The 7,244-nt window shown below is 41.1% G+C and overlaps 1 long non-coding RNA gene across 1 annotated transcript in view; it reads right to left on the bottom strand.

Moving 5' to 3' along the window:
* Window positions 1-444: 444 nt before the first annotated feature.
* The window catches only part of LOC115273486, an 8,519-nt gene continuing 1,719 nt past the window's right edge, over window positions 445-7,244 (bottom strand). The window contains exons 2-3 of the long non-coding RNA XR_003900815.1: window positions 1,060-1,208; window positions 445-690 (exon numbers count right to left, since the gene is read on the bottom strand). This is a non-coding gene — a long non-coding RNA (uncharacterized LOC115273486). The remainder of the gene's footprint in view (window positions 691-1,059; window positions 1,209-7,244) is intronic.

The raw sequence follows: 7,244 nt of genomic DNA, 5'->3' as shown, positions 1-7,244 counted from the left end.
ATTTCTTTCTAGGACTATGCATAGTCAGGTGTTCTTTACACTGGTCATCTAAAATAGTCTTTATTCTATTTGAAACATATTTAAACTGAGGAGGTGAAGACAGGGACTGATTTTGGCTTTAGCAAGGTAGCTTTGTACTAGGCATGAGGGCAGGAAACTTTTATCATGGGAATGTGAAACTTTATGTTCCCCTTTATGGCATTTGGGGGACCCAGAGGAACTGTGAGGTGAGATTTAGGTACACCCACCTCACTGGATGGAATATTCCAGGTAATACATTCCTCTTAAACACAAGTCTCTTTAGTGGATTTAGGGACAAACACCTGGCATGTTCTTGGTCATTTTGGGAGGTGATAAAGCTCTATGAGGTCATCCAGTTGGTCTTGTTTACCACTGTTTCTCCTACTGGCATATAGGAGGTACTTAATAATTATTTGTCAGTTTAATAAATGAATAAGTTATTGGGTACAATAGACTTAGGATAAAAAGGAAGAGGGCTTGGGTGTCTTCTTATTTTCATTTTCATTTGAAACCCTCAGATCCTTTCTGTTAAGGCTGCTGAGTAAGCCTGGAAGTGCTTTTGTGCCCAGCAAAGTCCCATTTTTTCTGAGGAAGAGTCAACCTGTTCAGGGAGCTTCTTTTTGTGGTGCAATTAGATCTCTTCATTTCCCCTCCATGATCCAGTCAGACCTGAACAAACAGATATTGGATTAGACGTGAGTATCAAGAAATAGTTCAGAAACAGTTAAGGATGTTACTTAATTTAGTCCTCTGTCACTCACCATCCCTTCTTCTCACTTCCCTAAACCTTCCCTGAAACTCCAGGCTGCTCCTATTCTACTTTTCTCTATAGCATTTTCACTATTGTGCTATAGAACATTTATCATTTATAGCCCCCATCTGTGTTTCTAGGTTCACCATGACCTTCTAAAGGATGGGATCTTGTCTTTTTCTTTTTGAGTTTTTTATAGTGCAGCTCCTTTATTCACATTTGCTGAGCAAGAAGGTCCTTCAGGGATGTTTGTGATTCTTTGAAGCACAAACTAGAAAAAAACAAACCTTCAGTGAACAGTGCTGATGATTTGGTAGCATCCAATGTGTGTCCAGAGCCAATTGGGAGGGCACAAAGCAGATAATAGATGCAGCTTTCCATCCTTAAGTTCTTAGAAACTTAGTTAGGCAGTGCAGATCTATGCATAAGTTGAGATCTATAAAAAAAGATTAATGTCAAGTGCTAGGTTGTATAGGTACAGGCAAGTTGGTCCTTATGGCATTCAGAGGAATGAAAGACAGCTAAGGATGACATCTTATTTTCTAAAGTGACTGTAATGCACCTTTTAAAAACCCAGTGTAGACACAACCTCATTCTTGAGACAAATACTCTCAAACAAAACAGCCAGCCAGTCAGTTTCTTGTCTACCTTCAATTCACAAATTATAAGGTACTCATGGTCTCTGCCTGTCAGGTAGACTCACCCTTGACTTTGTGAGGTCACTAAGACACGCACACATCTTTCAACTCATTCCTAATTACCTGAGGTTTCGTTTCCTAGGTGAATGCATTCAGACTTCTTTTCTGCTGATAGGGGCAGGGAGCGAGGTGGGAGAGCTGACTTATAACCAGTCCTGTGGAATTCCTGGCAGTCCTCAGACAAATACCTTAGAAAATTATTTGATGATCTGTATAATTAAACCATCACAAATATATGGATCTTTTACATCTCTCTGGGTACATTCTGCTTCCTTTAACTGTGAAATTCAACATGAACTGAGTACCAGTAGTATGTCCAGTTCTAGTCCAGATGCTGAGAATATAGTAAACTACAAATGCAACATACATGCCCACACATGTGATTGCACATATATGCATGCACACATGTACTTTCCTAGAGTTTATGTTCTATTTGGAGGAAACACGGTAAATTGTAAACATAATAAATAACTCAATGATATAGAATATTAGACAGTGATCAGGGCTCTGGGAAAGCACAAGGCTGACAACGGGGGATGGAGGTGCCAATGGAATGGGGGTGGTTTACCATTTTACATAAGGTAGTTCAGAGGGACCTCAGAGACAAGGGGCCATTTGGACAATGACTTGAAGGAGGTAAGGGAGCCAGCCATGCAGATATCTGTGGAGCAACATTCTGCCAGAGGGAATAGCCAGTACAAAACCCTTGAGATGGGAGTGTGTGAGGTATGTGTGAGGCAGCTCCTAAGGAGCCCAATGTGGCTGGAGTAGGGAGCAAGAGGAGGTGACATCAGAGATTGTGTAGAGCCTGGTAAACCACTGTAAATGCTTCACTTTTGATGCTGATGAGTAAGTAAAGAGACTCTTAGTTTACATCTATAATTTTTGTGGATGTATTTGCCAAACTCTTAGTTGACTATTTACCTCACAATATAATTTTGTCTCCTTTGATTTCATCTGCAAGAACCTGTTTTGTAAGTCCAGTCACCTGTCAGTATGGTGCAATGGAAATAATCAGCCTGGGTCCGACTCTCAGATTCAGCTCTACCTGGGTCTTTTCTCCCTGTGTCCCTGTGTCCTTGACCATAAAATGAAGCCATTAAACTAAATCAGGAGGGCAAGTATTTGTTCTCTGCATCAAATCTAGTTCATTATGGTGGTTGTTTAAAGTGCCCAGAGGAGTCTGCATTCAGCTTTAGATGGTGTAGTAAAATCCTTATGATTGATTAGTAATGTCTGCCTTGGACACAGACAGGAAGTGATGGTGACTATGCTTTGAGTTAAGAGGATGTGAACATTTTGTCTTTCTTCACAGTTTGTTTTCAGGAGAAGAGCTACAGAGTTTTGCTGATTTTGGCTGTTAGCTTTGTTCATCACAAAATGTGTGAAGACTATGGCTAAGAAGAGGAAAATTTTATAAGAAATGAACTAGAAAATAAGGATCTTAAATATTTTATGCAACAGTGCAAATCCTCATTCATTGTCATAAAATATGAATTTTCTTTGATAGCCTTATGATAAAAATAACACTTTTAGCCTCTTCTTCATAAATCAGTGAGATATATTGGACAGGTATTTTACCAGTTTTACAGGAAATTGAAGCTCAGAGCCATAACTTATTGCCTAATTAACAAATTAATTATATTTAACTAGAGTACCTATATAGTCAGTTTTCCCAAACTGGACCTTTTGAGAGTGAAAGATGGCATACCCAGGAGTGCCTGGGTGGCTCAGTCAGTTAAGCCTCCAACTCCTGATTTGGGCTTAGGTCATAGTCTCATGATCATGAGATGGAGCCTAGCATTGGGCTCCATTCTGGGCATAGGGCCTGCTTGGGACTCTACCTCAGCTGCCCCCCCCCCCTTTATTCTCCTCCCACCACTCTGTCTCTCTCTCTCAAAAAAAAAGTTACTCTTAGACTACAGGTATCCAGCCAGGCTGTCCTTAGCAGCTGGAGATGTATGATCACTCTAGTTTTGTTGGAAGACTTGTGGTTGGTGCTTGGATTGGGCAGGGCTGAAACCCAGACGTTCTTTCTCAAAGCCATTTGCTCTTACTCCAAATTCTGATGCATTAGATACAGATAATTGCAGCTGCTAGTTTTTCTGGGCTTACCAGTTGTAATGCCCAGAATTCGGGAGTCCCCCAGAAATGAACCACCAGAGTCCAGAGTCAAAGTCAAAAAGCAAGGGTCGTTTATTGCAGGTTAGAACCCGGGCCTCTGCTCACTCCCAAGCTGGTGGAACGGAGAGAGCCAGAGAGCCCCGAACAAAGGTGGGGTCGGACTTTTATGAGTTTGGGAAGGGGGAGTTACAGGAAATTGTGACATAGGTACAGTGATCCAATTATTATTATACAATATTATTGACAGCAGGTTTATCCAATTACAACATTTAGAGTGTTAAACAATCAGAGTAGACCCAGGACCCAGGACCCTCACGTAGGGTGTAACTAGCCTTAGGCAATAACTGATCTAGGCCTGCCCTTAGAAATGTTAAGGGTATTACAAGGGTGGTCCCTCTTGCCTTGGGCAATGTGTAACCGCCTAATAGTTCTGGAGAGACTGACTTTTAGACCTAGTTTAGAGGGGAAACTTAAAGCCTGTCATGGCGTCTGCTAGGTTCAGACTCATGTTCTTACACAGTCATGCACTAGACACTTGTTGCATGCCATGCTGAGTTCTCAGTATTGTTCTTCCGGTAGACCTGGGTGGCTCAGTTTATTGAGTGTCCATTTTCAGCTCAGGTCATGATCCCATGGTTGATGAGTTCTAGCCCCGCATCTGGCTCTGTGCTGACAGCTCAGAGCCTGCAGCCTGCTTCAGATTCTGTGTCTCCCTCTCTCATTGCCCCTCTCCCATTCACTCTCTGTCTCTCTCCCTCTCTCTCAAAAATAAATAAACATTAAGAAAATTTTAAAATACTGTCCTTCCTATTTTATAGACAATGAAATGAAGGCTGAGAGAGGTGAATTTCATGTCATTGTTAAGGTCACAGAACTAGGAAGGAGTATTTATATTCCAGTCTAGCTCTGTGTAATCTAAAATCCAAGTTTAACTCCAGTAATATTCATTAAAATAGTTGTGTTGAAATATCCAATTCTTTGAAAAGGAATTATTTGTCACCAATTGTAACATTTTATATTTAAAATGTTTTTTAAATTTTTTTCGATGTTTATTTTTGAGAGAGACAGAGAGAGACAGAGTATGAACAGGGGAGGGACAGAGAGACAGGGAGACACAGAATCTGAAGCAGGCTCCAGGCTCTGAGCTCTCAGCATGAGCCTGAGGTGGGGTTCGAACACATGAACTGGAAGATCATGACCTGAGCTGAAGTCAGTCGCTTAACCGACCTAGCCACCCAGGTGCTCCCAAAATGGGTTTTTAAGTAATATCCAGGCCAGTACATCACCTCAGTGTTATGTTCAAATTTAACTGGTGTCTGTAAAAGGGAGGTGAGGAAGGTATGGTGGTCGAAATGAGAGTGAAGACCTGTCTAGTGCAGACAAGATCGGGGAAAGATACCACTTTCCAATATGGATAAAGGAACCTTTGCCCTAAGAGGGAGGTGTTTTGTTTATTTTTCTCCTCCAAAGAGAAAAACTTGGTAGAGTATATTCTAGGAGAGACTGGAGGGAGGGAGAAGAACCTTTCTAGCTGCTGCTCAGATGTGTGCTACAACTACACAGTAAAGATTTTCCTTTGATTAACGGAGACTGCTTAGCAAGGTGAAAAGTTCACCTGTCAACGGGGTTTGGTAGTGCTAGGCAGCAGCAAAGAGAAGGTGCTCTGGAGTTCTTGAAGCTAAACTACCTTTAATCCCTCAGTGATGCATAGGGTCTGGGGTTATGACTCTGGCTGTGGATTGGGGAGAGTTAAAAGGAATGTTGCAGCTTAAGAGTAAGCTCATAAAGGAAAGTTACTAACTTATACATTAGAGTCTGCTAACTTTAGAGTTGGGTTAGAAATGGTGATTTAATGTGTTTCCTCAAGATTTGATAAATGTATGAAATAAACATATTTGAAGATTATATTTGAATATACCTTTAAATATACATCGGGTGTGCAGTGAAGGCATATTTAAATATATATGCATGTATTTGAATACATACACATATATTTAATATAGTTGTCAAAGAAGGTGGACTAAACATAGACTTAGCATTGTAGTCCCATGTTCCAAATCTACCTTCTTTGGTAGATTATTACCGGCTGGTAACAGAATATCTAAATTATAGAATTACTTACAAAGAGAAAAAAATCTAGCTTGCTTACTAACACTGAGAATCGACATAAGGAAGCAGAAGTCCAGATAGTGATGATCTGTAAGGGAAAGAGATGATCTCTGTTCTCTTGCTGTTCAGAAACCGTTGCTGCCTTTCTCCAGGTCCTCCAGTCCACACATACGCTTGGTGCTGGTCACAATTTTGCCAGTGTTGCAACCTGTGTACCCATCTTTCTATCTTCTTTTATCTCACCTCTCCCTAATTTTCTACCACACTTACCACAGTCCATAAAGAAAATAGAAATTTCACTTCTTGGTTAGATCTGAGATAAATGAGCAGTTTTTATGTTCATGGACAATCAACAATTCTGATGTCACAGAGAATAAAGAAGGGGTAGAGGACCAAAGTCTATGATCTTCACTGCATCTCAGATCCCAACCATTCTGTGTGACCAGGGTCTTGCATGCTAACATCTAAGTAGTTGTTCTAGAAACAGTAGTGTTGCAGGGGTGCCTGGGTGGCTCAGTTGGTTGAGCATCTGACTTGGTTTTGGTTCAGGCAAGATCATGATCTTGCAGTTTGTGAGTCTGAGGCCCACGTGGGGCTCTGTGCTGACAGTGCAGAGACTGCTTGAGAGTCTCTGTCTCCCTCTCTCTCTGCCCCTCTCCTGCTTGTGTGCTCTCTCTATCTCAAAATAAATAAATAAACTTAAAAAAACCAGTAGTGCTGTAGAGCAGGTGCTTTAATTCTAAATATACTTCCTACTTTGCAGAGCTGGCAACAGTATTGCAAGCCATCAAGCAGTATGTGTGAGTAATAGCATAATCCAATTAATAATTTAAGGCCAATGAGAATGTAGTTGTGTGTGTTCATTGCTCTTTAGTTTGTTTTGCTGTATTTCTAATTAGTTTTGTCATTTTTGTTTGCTTCTAAATCCAGCAGAATGTCTATGGGATTTAGAGACAGGGGAGTCACAAGTTAGATGAAATAGTGCTGCTGGTCAAGCATTCAAGAGCAATTCAAGCAGTACCCGAGAGGGGCTGGGAATACTCTTAAGACAGAGGTTCAAAATTGGCTGTCATTCTTACCAGACAGCGTCAGATATTAGAAACCCTAAAAGAGACCCTTACCAAATTAACCATGGAGACTGGCGGAAATTGGGTAAACTCTCCTTCCCTATGTCCTTTACAGGGTAAGAAATTCCCCTTACACCAAGGAGGGCTATGCCAGGCTTTAGGGGTACAATGGTAACTCAGCTGACCCAGGATTGGGTCAGTTACAAGACAGAGGGGGGAATGTAAGGACTCAGGTTTGAGACAATAGAAGGGCACACATTGCCCAAGGCAAGAGGGATCACTCTTGTAATACCCTTAATATTCCTAAGGGCAGGCCTAGAAATAGAAGCTATAGGTAATCAGTTATTGCTTAAGGCTAGTTACACCCTATGTGAGGGTCCTGGGTCTACTCTGTGATTGGTTAACACTCTATATATTGTAATTGGATAAACCTGCTGTCAATAATATTGTATAATAATTGGATCACTGTACCTA

This window comes from Suricata suricatta, chromosome 12 (assembly GCF_006229205.1).
Source record: "Suricata suricatta isolate VVHF042 chromosome 12, meerkat_22Aug2017_6uvM2_HiC, whole genome shotgun sequence".
Lineage (NCBI taxonomy): Eukaryota > Metazoa > Chordata > Mammalia > Carnivora > Herpestidae > Suricata > Suricata suricatta.
The sequence above is the reverse complement of the archived record's forward strand: the minus strand, read 5'-3'. Positions and strand labels throughout refer to the sequence as shown.